Raw genomic sequence first — 12,040 nt, 5'->3', positions numbered from 1 at the left:
AAATTTCTTTTTGTTTATATATTAATAATCTAATGCTTATTATATACAATTTTAGAGAAAGAGACGAAAAGAACCTGAATAGAAACACAACAGAAAATATAAAAGCAACTAACAATGAACATAAATAAATACATAAATAATACATACAGAAATAAGTGTTTCCTGTGAACACCTAGTGACTCTCACACCTCCATTTCATCCCTGTCTTATTTAAGTTTGACAGTTTGTTTCGGTGAAACCATATTTTTAATGTGTTAATTTCTTCACTGATTTCCTCCAGAACTATCTGCCAAACTAGAAAACTGCTGCATCCTAGTTAGAGCAGAATACTACTGGAATGAATCTGAATAAGGCAAGTTGTTTTGTTTTTTTCTCACCTAAATGGATGCTGCACTCACTCCAGTTTATCGTCTGGAATAGTCCCAGATTGCATTTCAGAGCTTCTATAATTCAAACATTTTCGTGCAGGTGGTGTTGGGGGGTAATTTTGGGTTTCAGCTTTTTTTGTTTTTCACCACTTTCATCCCTGAATATGTCAATCGTGAGTCACATTTGTGCGGATTAAAGTTACTAACTGGGACTCCTGTCTTGTTGCAAGAAAGAAACGACAATCGTCCTCCGTTCTGTTCACACAGCTCCAAACGCTGCGCGGCTCTCTGATGAGTCAAGTTAGAATGATAGAGTCCAGTCGGAATTAATAACTTCAAAGTGAAACACCGTTTTGTTTATTTTTATTCATGTCCAGAGATCAAGGATACAGTGACCAATTTCATATTTATTTACTTTAAGACTCAATGAAATACATAGAAAACCTGTAAAGCCTACTTTTAGTACAAAATTCATGAGGTATCGATAAGAGAATCGATAAGGAATTGGATCGATAAGCAGAATCGATAATGGCATCGATATCGATAAAATCTTATCAATACCCATCCCTAGTCAGCCAACCAAGTTAACACTACTGCTTCAGCAGAGTCGCGGTGCCACATTTTAAAATGACTTGAACAATTTGCTTTAAATATGCAACAAGTCTGTTTTATTCACACAGGTTAACAGTGCAAGTCTGTCTCACTCTGATTAATAACGTCAGCGCTGACACGGCGATAATAGCCAGCAGTTAAAAATCTGCAAGTTTTAAAAATATATTTCTCACTCCTTTGCTTGACATGCGCCAAGTCTGTTTCTGATGCATGCCGCATGTAAAATATGCTTATTTCCAGCCAGGCAACTTGATTTCCACAACAATAAAGCTTTTCTCCCCCATCTGCAGTGTCTATTGCAAGGAAGATAACTGAGAATGGACAGGTGCGTAGCCAGAGGAGTAAGGGATGAATACAACCCCCCCACAGACACGCACCCACCACTTAGAGTAGGGGTGTCATGGATCACAAAAGGCATGGTTTGGATCAGATACAGGTTTTTTTTTTTTTAAGCTACTGGTCGAATCATTTTTCAGGTCAGTGAAAGGACAAAAAAAGACATTGCTTTCTATTTTTAAAAATAAGCTATGAAAATAAGTAACTTTTGGCTGTCCTGAATGAAAACAAGGTGTCCAATGTTTTACAGACTATTTTAAACTAAAATACTTAATTGTTGTGTTAAATTGCAATATTAACAGTGTCGGTGAATTAAAAAAACCTGCATTGGACAAAATCATTTAAAAGTATAAACAAGAAAAGGTGCAAAGCAGATCTGAGTCAAAACCAGTTGGTTTCAAAGTCAACATGTCTCAAACGGCATGACTTTATTCTTAGATATTACAAACACTAAGTTAATAATAATATAATATTATTTTAAAAAAATTTCAGAGTATGATCTGTTTAATTTTTTTTGTGCAAAAAATGTCTTCAGAAGTGAACCTTTTAAGGAGTGTGTGCCTTTCCCTTACCAAAAAGTAGTATATGCAAGTATGTTTCAAGTATACTTCTAGTTTACTTTTTATATACTTATCAGTACTATTTTTTGGTAATGGTTCCCAGTGTTAGGCAATTAAAATATTATATTTAGTGAGCTAATATTTGCTAAACTCAAACGTTAGAAACTAGTTAACTTAAGGGTTCATCCATAGACTCTTGACACAATCTTGACAACCTCTAGAGCAGGGGTGGCCAAGTTCGGTCCTCGAGAGCCACCTTCCTGACACTCTTAGTTGTTTCCCTGCTCCAACACACCTGAATCCAATGAAAGACTCGTTAGCAGACTTTTAATGAGCCTTTCATTGGATTCAGGTGTGTTGGAGCAGGGAGACAACTAAGAGTGTCAGGAAGGTGGCTCTCGAGGACCGAACTTGGCTACCCCTGCTCTCGAGGGAAGACAGTAACTTAAACAAGCTGGGTAGCAACCTACATTTCACTTATACAGTATCATTTGGTTTGCACCATGTACTGCACCACGGACTTAAATCAGCCATTGGGTGTCTCGGATCATATTACAAATTTCTTCTTGGCATGAATATGGGAAATGAGTGTTCTGATATTAGTTGCTTAAAAATACTGATGAGCTGGCCTGTAGTAGTAGTAGTAGTAGTAGTAGTAGTAGTAGTATGCTATTGATGAAGTGTCTGTTGTGGTACATATTGCTAGCATTTTATTGAGCAGGTCTAATACAGTATTAGTAGTAGTAGTAGTAAATGCAGTCCATGTACCATTTAATTATATTAGTTACAACATGCCTAAATTTGAACACAGTACCTAGAAAGGGGGGAAAAAAGGGAACAGGTGAGAAAGTCAGAGTTGGATTTTGAACTTGTAATTCTTCTGTCAACATCTTCAGAAAAGGCATTTAGGAATCTGTTTTCTATAGGCCACGTGATCTGTGTTCCTCTGCGTGTATGTATGTGTGGGTGTTTATTGGCTCGTGTTTGATTTGAATGCTGTGACTTGGATCTGTTTGTGCTCTTCCGTGCAGATAATACCAAGTGGCACTGTTGAGCTCAGTGAGGCATGTGGAGTTTTTATTCTCCCGCCTCTTGGTGCATACACACACACACACTCCTGTGAGAGTTGTTGTAAGTCTAGAATCTTGCAAGGCAGCTCTCAAAATAAAATTCCTCCTCCAGATTATTTTTCTTGTGATCAGAAAATACACGTTCTCAGAGAGACGTGTGTTTGAGAGCAAAGGCAGCTTTGGAGATCCTCACTTGTTTCCCGTCTGTCCTGTCCCATATTTGTTTTTTTGTTTGTTTGTTTGTTTGTTTTTTTGTTTGTTTGTTTTTTGTCTTTTGTAGCTTTACCTTTGAAAGCAATTTAACCAAATGTATGTGAAAGCAATGAGTTTGCCCTTTTTGTTTGACCTCCTTTGTTCAATAATCATTAAATAAAAAAACTAGACTTCTTACTCTGCTTTCCAAACGCATTCATTACTTTTATCATGTGTATTGATGTTCCCGCTTGTAGACACTTTGATCATATTACATTGACCTTCCTTATATCCTCAACAGCAGAGCTTTGTCCAGCCCCTTCACTACTCTCCCCTTTGGTTTTATTTTGGAGGTGATCTCTGTGGCCCATCGGCACCGATGCCTTTTGTGCAGCTGACTGTTGGTTTGGCCGACTTTCATCCCCATATTAAAACTACTTTTGGAGCGCCTTCTCGTGCTAACTGCTCCAGTCAGGGGGAAACATAGCAGCCCAATGCAAGGCCATAAAACAAATGTTACCATGAAACTTTTTATATTGGGGAATTCTTGAAAGACTTTGATGTCTACGTTTTATGTGGTTGAGTGTAGCGGGGTAGTAGATATTGAAAGGTTCACCTAGTAGCTGCTTGAAGTGGTTCCAGTCATGTAAACCTGATGGATTTTTTTCTGTTTATTAGATGCCATCTTAACCACCAATGCCGCTTTGGACTTACAGTGATTACCATGTGATTTTAATATAGTAAAAGAGGTACAACAATGAAACACTTTCCAAATTTCTTTGTATACCGTTATGTAAGGTGACCAATACATCTTTTTAACAGCACATAACACAAATATGATTAAGTTTTATCCTGTCTTCATATTCCAGGAAAGTTTTAAAAGCTTTACACCATTCAGTATTTCTCTGACAGTATTATAAGCCTGGCAGGCCACCAGGCTAACGAGAATCCCCGCCAGACTAGAAATATTTTTTAATAATGGCAATGAAAAGTACAGCCAAATACTCATTAATTTGGAAGTGTATAATAATATCGGTGAAACCAGACCGCCTTCATTCTGGTATTTTCCCACACAAACAATCTTCTGTGATGCAAATGTTACTTTTATAGTGATTTTAACAGCCTGCTAATTGTCAATTTTTAAAATTTCTTTTTGAAATAATTGCTTAAAATTATTTTGACAACACAAAACAATTTCTCAGTACCAAGATAACTGAGCCATCTGATCATTCATTGATTTGTTGTGGGTGGAATGAATGATCTTGCCATTACTACAAAGTCTTTACACAACACGGTGGTTCGTTAATTATGTCAACAAACCAAACAGGCAGCTGAATCCACCAAAGGATGTTATTATTGGTCACACCATAATTAGGGATGCACGATCCACAATTTGTCACTTCTGATCCGATACAGATACTTTTCCGATCAGATACCAGAGCTCTGTTTGCTTTAATATTACTATTATCATTATTGTTGATTTTATGAGGATTTTCTTAAAAAGGAGACCTGAAAGTTGAGCTACAATTTGCCAGAAGGTGTGTCTAAGATGAAAGCCTAGATTTGATGTTTTGGTTAAATTAAGTACTTTTTTTATGTAGACCTTTATAGCCTTGTTTTTATAGACTTAAAAAGAAAAGACAGCACTCTCCCTCTCTGGCTGTCTCTCTCCCTGCCTCTCTCTCTCTTTCTCTGCCTGTCTCTCTCTGTCTCTTTTTCTCTCCCTCTGCCTCTCTTTTTTTCTTCCTCTCTCGCTGTTTATTCTGTGCAAACTTTGAACTTTTGGGAAACATGAAGCCTTTCAACTGTAAAATAAATGTATCATCAGCGACGCACACGTGCAGGATTTTAATGGAGACTTTTTCCCTTTAAGCGGACAGAATCTCTGTTTGCTGTCCTCCTCGGTTGCACGCTGAGCTGGTGCTTTACAGCCTCGGGACAGTGAAGCAGCTAACTTTTTAGCACACATTTTCAGCAACTGTTCAGTTAATTTTTCAGAAAATCCATGCTTGACCAACAGGCAATTTGAACCTGAGAGCCGGGCAGAAATTTGCCGCTAACCACAGCTAGAACACTGCAGAAGAGAGCAGCCCGGCTTCAGAAAACCTCCTCCTCTTCCCACTCAGCAGCAAACAAGCAGAGATTAAACAGCAGCAGTTGAGAGGATTCACAGTGGCTCTTCTCCGGTATCGGAAAATGTCGCAGGTTGGATCGGTATTTTCCAATACGTGAATTACATCGGTATCCGGGATCGGATCAGTCCCATTCGTAACCATAATATGATTTGGCTGCATTTTTTTTTTTTTTCCAGTGATGAATAGTTGTCTGATATTGCATGTCATTGCTTTGTTTTTATGAAGATAGACAGTGAATTGAGACTTTATATTTGACCAATATTTCAATCTGAACATTATTTTCTCTTCCTATTCTAATGTAATTTTAAAATCATGCACGCGCACACACACACACACACACACGTCAAGTATAACACAGATGAAAATGAAAGGCATGTAACAAAGCTCAACTCTGGAAAGTGAAGAGGTACAGGTCAGAATGGGGTAATGCAGGAAAAAAGAGAGAAGGTGATGGAGGAAGAGCAGGTACTGGTTGCTGTGCCTTGGACAGGAGCTGTAATAATTGTTGCCATAGAGTCCAAAAAAAACTCAGTTGGATCTGATCTACATTGAGGTGTGGAATGAAGACCATAATGTGAGAAATGTACAGTAATTGTCGGCCTTATGACCCATATACCTGCCACATAGATCATCTTGGAAGGGTATCAAACGTTTCTTTATAGCATCAGGGTAATCATAGAGAATAATATAATACATCAGTTTACAGCCTATCTCAATCATTTAAATGTCAAATGCAAGTTAGCGCTCTCTCTCTCTCTCTCTCAATAAAAATCAAACTGTTTCTCACCTATGGTGGTATCCTCTAGAGGTGCACCGATCAGGATTTTTTAGGCCGATCACCGATCACTGAAATTTTGATCGGCCGATACCGATCAAGTACATATTTGGATCATGCCCAAAATAAGAATATAGGTCTAATGTATAGGACTATTTTTGCATTAAAACTTAATGATGAAAACAAAAAACATGCATTCAAATAAAGACACTAGAATAAACTGCCAACTTTTGTTTTATTACACTGACTTTGTTCTACCAGCAAGCTTTTCTTTTCCATGTTTCATGTTGCTTAGGTTACAGCCTACAGAACGTTGAGAATGTAAAATACAGCCCTCATTCTATGGGGTTAAAATTCTCATTAATATTTGTAAATGCACACAGGGTGATCTACAAATAATCATTGATTTGCAAATGTGTTCAGATATCCACAAATGCAAATTTCATATTTGTAACTTGTAAATTGGTCCTTGCAAATAATGTTGTATTTGCAAATATAAAACTTAATTTGTAAAAAAAAAAAAAAAAAAAAAAAAAAATTACATTTGTAAAGCTGGAAATTGTATTTGTGAATTGAGTTTCAGCATTTGTGGATCACCAATTACATGCATTCATCGCTTTCCTCTGTGACGTAATTTTGAGACATTCTTTTCGCGAAATCCACAGATCCACAAACAAATGCCTACTGATTCACAAATACACACTCACGCACACTGGATATCCACTAGATGGCAGTGTGGTTCCATTCATTACACAGCAGTCTATTTAGATCTCTCAGAACCATTTGACTCATTTTGACTTCTGATATGAGCTGGACGGACATGGACTACATTAGATGATGGCGACTGCTCTCCTTGTCCGTCCAGCTCATATCAGAAGTCAAAATGAGTTTACGTCACAGAGGAAAGCAAAAACAAAATAAACAAAATCGTGTTTCGCTTTGAAGTTATTAATTCAGACTGGATTCTATCTTTCTATCTTGTCTCATCAGAGAGCCGCGCAGCGTTTGGAGTTGTGTGAACAGAACGGAGGACAATTCTCATTTCTTTCTTGCAACAAGACAGGAGTCCCAGTTAGTAACTTTAATCCGCACAAACATGACTCACGATTGACATATTCAGGGATGAAAGTGGTGAAAAACAAAAAAAGCTGAAACCCAAAATTACCCCCCAACACCACCCGAACGAAAATGTTTCAATTCTAGAAGCTCTGAAATGCAATCTGGGACTATTCCAGACAATAAACTGGAGTGAGTGCAGCATCCATTTAGGTGAGAAAAAACAAAACAACTTTCCTTATTAAAATTAATTCCAGTAGTATTCTGCTCTTACTAGGATGCAGCAGTTTTCCAGCTTGGCAGATAGTTCTGGAGGAAATCACTGAAGAAATTAACAAACTGAAAATATGGTTTGACAAACTGTCATTAAACTTAAATAAGACAGGGATGAAATGGAGGTGTAAGAGACACTAGGTGTTCACAGGAAACACTTATTTATTTCTGTATGTATGGATGTATTTATTTATGTATGTTCATTGTTATTTTATATTGTTATTACTATTACATATTTTCTGTTGTGATTCTATTCAGGTTCTTTTTGTTTCTTTCTCTAAAATTGTATATAATAAGCATTAGATTATTAATATATAAACAAAAATAAATTTAAGAAATATTACAATTTGAAAACAAATGCACCCGAACATGATGACAGCTGTAAATGCGTAATGCTAACTTTTAACATTGAAAATGCCATAGACATGCTAACGCGTTAGCATCGCTCCCGTTTTTAAGTTAGAAAATACATCTATCAGCTGTTTCAGAAGACCATAACATGTCGGTTTAACATAGAAAAGGTAAATAAGACTCACAGGGTTTTAGCGGGGGAAAATTAAGCGAAAGAAAGAAAGTATAAACGAAGCAACAGATCGAAGCATTGCTTCAATCTGCGAACCACTGCTTCGATTGGTTCAAGGTTCAGAGCAAAGCCGCGCTGCAGAAAAGTTGATCACGGACCCGCTGCCTGGTCTGTAATCAGTGTAGAGAAATGATCATTTTCCTGACAAACACCCCCCAAAACAACTGTGTACTGTTGTGATCAGTCCTTTTGATAGGCGCATTTTGCCGATCACCGATCAAACCGATCAAAGGCGTGATCGGCCGATAATGACCGGTGGCCGATCGATCGGTGCACCTTTGGTATCCTCCCCTGTCTTTTTCTCCACAGTATTTTCCCAGATCTTCATTGTTTAATAACATTAATTTGATCATTCTATAGTTTCCACAAATGGGGAACATCTCCCTTCTTATAGCTGGACACAATCACATTATTTCTCCTGTATTTTCTTTACCTCCATAAGATTTCTGCATCAGTTTCTACAACATCCATTCCTTCTTCTGCTAAATTCTGCCGATGCTACATCTGTTCTGGTCTTAATCCCCTTTAACGCCTGTCTTCCCCCCCCCCCCCCCTTAAATCTGCCTGTCAGTCCTTCATTTAGGCTCCCATGTCTGAATAGCTGTGTTGGATTTTCTTCATTGAGCAACTTTTCATAATCATATCATGTTCACTTAAAGCCACTTTATCTTTTGTCTTCAGTCTGTTTATTGCTCTAAAATATTTCCTTGTTTCCAGCCTTTGCTGTTTAACAAATCTTTTTTTCTGTCGCCCTTGTTTCCAGTTCTTCTTTGTCACCCTCACGCATTCCCATTTTTAACGTTACTTTGTTCTGTTGTTGGGTTTTTTTTTTCTTCTCCAAAGCTCCCTCCCTCCCCTCTTTGACCTTCCGTTCTTTCTCTCTCTAGGTGTGGACTTCAGAGAAGAATGCAGTTAAATTAGGCCTTTATCTCTCCTGCCAGCCAGCTACATGTGCACTCTCAACCATGCCAAACGTTTCAGACACCATTGACCATAAAAGGAAACGATAGCAGTCTATCAATTCTGCCTTGCCAGTCAAGGAAATGGCTCACTCTCGCATGGCAAGAGTTTGACTTGGAACTGAACTTTGCAACTGCTTGGAAATGAGAGGCACTGTGCAATAAGGAATAGGAGGAAATAAGAGGCACTCCACAGAAAATAAGGCAATTCATCAGGGCTATACAGAGTGCATAAAAAGATTATCAAAGGCCGCTATCAAAGAAATAAATAAAAATAACCCACACATATTCATCTGGCATCCTTGTTATCGTATCAAGTTAGGGAATGCTGTTTGTACTTCAACAAGATACTTGATCAATGAAGTAAGTCCCTTCGGCTTCTCTGTTAGGAGGACATACATGTTGAATTGGCACAAGTTTTACACTGGATTCCCTTCCTGACGCAATGCCACGTTACATGGAGAAATGTGACAGGGGTGAGGTTTGAACCGGGAACCTTCTGCACTGAAACAAAGCGCACAAACCACTTGGTCACCACCACCACCCCAGCATGTGATCAATAATAACATGCAAAATTAATAGTAGAGAAGCTTGAATCTACTACTGATCTACTATGGAAACCACCCTGGACAACTGAGAGCCTACACAGAAACATGCAAAATTAATGTTTTTTTTTTTTTGAGTGGAGCCTATCTCACCAGTCCTAGGGTGTGAGGCGGGTTTTACTCTGGACAGGACGCCGGTCTGTCACAAGGCAACTAAGTAACCATAGTTTAAAAAATTTGTTCATCGATTCCATTTAAAGAAGAACTATGCAACATGCAACTATGGTCAGTTTTTCTTTTTTTCTTCATTCATCTATACCAGGGGTGGGCAACGAGGGCCGAGACAGTGCAGGTTTTCCTTGCAACCAGTCACCTCAGCAGGTGGGTGCTGATGAGCTTCTCCTCTGAACATAAACACCTGATAGTCAATGAAATCACCTGCTGAGACACCTGATCTTTAATGAAATCACCTGCTGAGGTGATTGGTAGAAAGGAAAACCTGCAGTGTTTTGGCCCTTCATGGCACATGATTGCCCACCCCTGATCTATACGGACCTCCTCCTAAAGCTCGGGAGCACATATGTCACAGAACTGTTGTAAAAACTCACTGCCGGCCCTCCCCCTTCCTTCACTTTCCATGTGCATTTCAATAATCCGTGGGCCGACAATACACAGAAATACATAGAGAACAGAGCGTTTATCTCCATATACTTACAAGTGCAGCAACAAAAACCCTGTATCAGTTGTGCATGCTTCATCTTTCAGCTCTTGCTATTCCAAGCAAGGTTGACCCATGTGTGACCCCTCCCTTGGTCACACACTCTTTCTGTTCCTCGCTTTCTCTGAGCCCTCATTCTCCACAAAACAAGTCATTTAGCGATTATAATTCATCTAAACTGTAAAATTATAGTAACTATTTTGCATAGTTCCTCTTTAAAGCAGGACTGTTTTGACCCCTGGCCCCTCTGGCTACTCACCCGTAATGTCCCTGTAAATAGGAGGAAAACTGACATGATGATGAGGGAAAAACCCGTTTGTTGTGTAAATCACTTCTTAATTTTGCTACTTGATTGGCTAGGAGGAAGGTCGTATCACATGCACCGTCCATCAGGAAAAAAAAGAAAACTTGGGGATTATTTGAGGCAATGTGAAATGTCTTTTTGAAGCAGTCACCATGGCAGCACTGAACTATGCCAGATATCACTCTACACTTGCATAAAACAGCGTGAGACTGAACCACGCTGTTGATGATCTGTGTGAATAAAATGGGCTTGTTGCGTATTTAAAGTGAGTGTTAAATTGCTTTTAAAATGTACGCTGCAGTTCTGTCGTGACGCAGCAACAGCAGCCATGCCTATCTGTTCGGTCCGCTGGTAATGCATACGGGGAACACATACTTATTTGTTAACTCTGGTTTAATGTATCCAATACTGATCAACCAAAAAATGACTTGTGCGGATGTCCCGAGTTGATAAGTTCTGGAGATTCCTACTGAAAATATCCAGAGACGTTTCGCCATTCATGTTTTAAATGGACAGTAACAAACATGCTTTGTGACATTTATGCTTTTATGTTACTTGGGAACAGGTGGAAAACCTTAACAGGGGCATCTGACAACTCTTTCATATGCCTGTTGATAAGAGTGTGAAGCCTCAGCTGTTGTTTGTGGAACAGGGAAGGCTGGAGGGCTGTAAGTCATTAAATATTAGGACAGGTTCTACAGGTTTACTCCAAACTTAATAGGTGCATCATTTTCCGTTTGACACCTCATCTGCTGAAACAAAATTCTTGTCCACCTTGCCCTTTTGTTGGAATGCAAATAGCAGCAGAAGGAATGCTGTTTGCAGTTTGAAATGGCAGCATAATGAAAAATCAATCCCTTGCTTTATTCCCCTCTGGTGTTGCTTTGATTTCCTTAATCTTCTTTTATAACTTTCTCTACACCACTCTGGATCTCTGCCCCACATATCTTTGCATGTTTCCTCTGAATCTCATTTTTCTGCCCTGTCTATCTGTCTGTCTGTCTGTGTCGAGGCATCCTGTTCACTGTGTTTGATTTGGGCATTCCTTTCCTCTCCTTGCAGACAAAACAACCCTAGACCTTTCTGAACTACAACCCCGAGTGTAACTCTCTCTCTCACACACACACACACACACACACACACACACACACACACACACACACACACACACACACACACACACACACACACCTTTTTCTGCTGATCTCTCACAGGAAATGGGCTCCCATGCAAACAAGGCCAGTGGAACCAAAGGATGGAGTTTCAGGTCTTGAAATGTTCTCCAGTGGTGAAAATTGAACATGATCTCTCTTTTCACCATTTTAATTCTGCCTCAGTTGTTCTCATTTTACTCTCCATGATTCCTCAGTCCCTTTTGATGCTCAACTTGAATATGCCCATTTTGCTGTGAAAACTTTGCATATATATATATATATATATATATATTTTTTTTTTTTTTAACAGACACTGCAGCCATGCCACTCTGTGCACCCCTGATCCTGTTAGAATGGATCGCACACGTTAAACAGTTGGCCCTGATTAGTCCTTTACTGG

At 38.9% G+C, this 12,040-nt stretch overlaps 1 protein-coding gene across 1 annotated transcript in view; it reads left to right on the top strand.

Annotated features, from left to right (window-relative positions):
- The window catches only part of luzp1 (leucine zipper protein 1), a 136,738-nt gene that overhangs the window by 64,072 nt on the left and 60,626 nt on the right, over positions 1-12,040 (top strand). The gene's annotated exons all lie outside the window — the stretch shown is intronic.

The sequence above is a fragment of the Thalassophryne amazonica genome, chromosome 19 (assembly GCF_902500255.1).
Source record: "Thalassophryne amazonica chromosome 19, fThaAma1.1, whole genome shotgun sequence".
Lineage (NCBI taxonomy): Eukaryota > Metazoa > Chordata > Actinopteri > Batrachoidiformes > Batrachoididae > Thalassophryne > Thalassophryne amazonica.
This window is presented reverse-complemented; position numbering and strand designations above follow the sequence as displayed.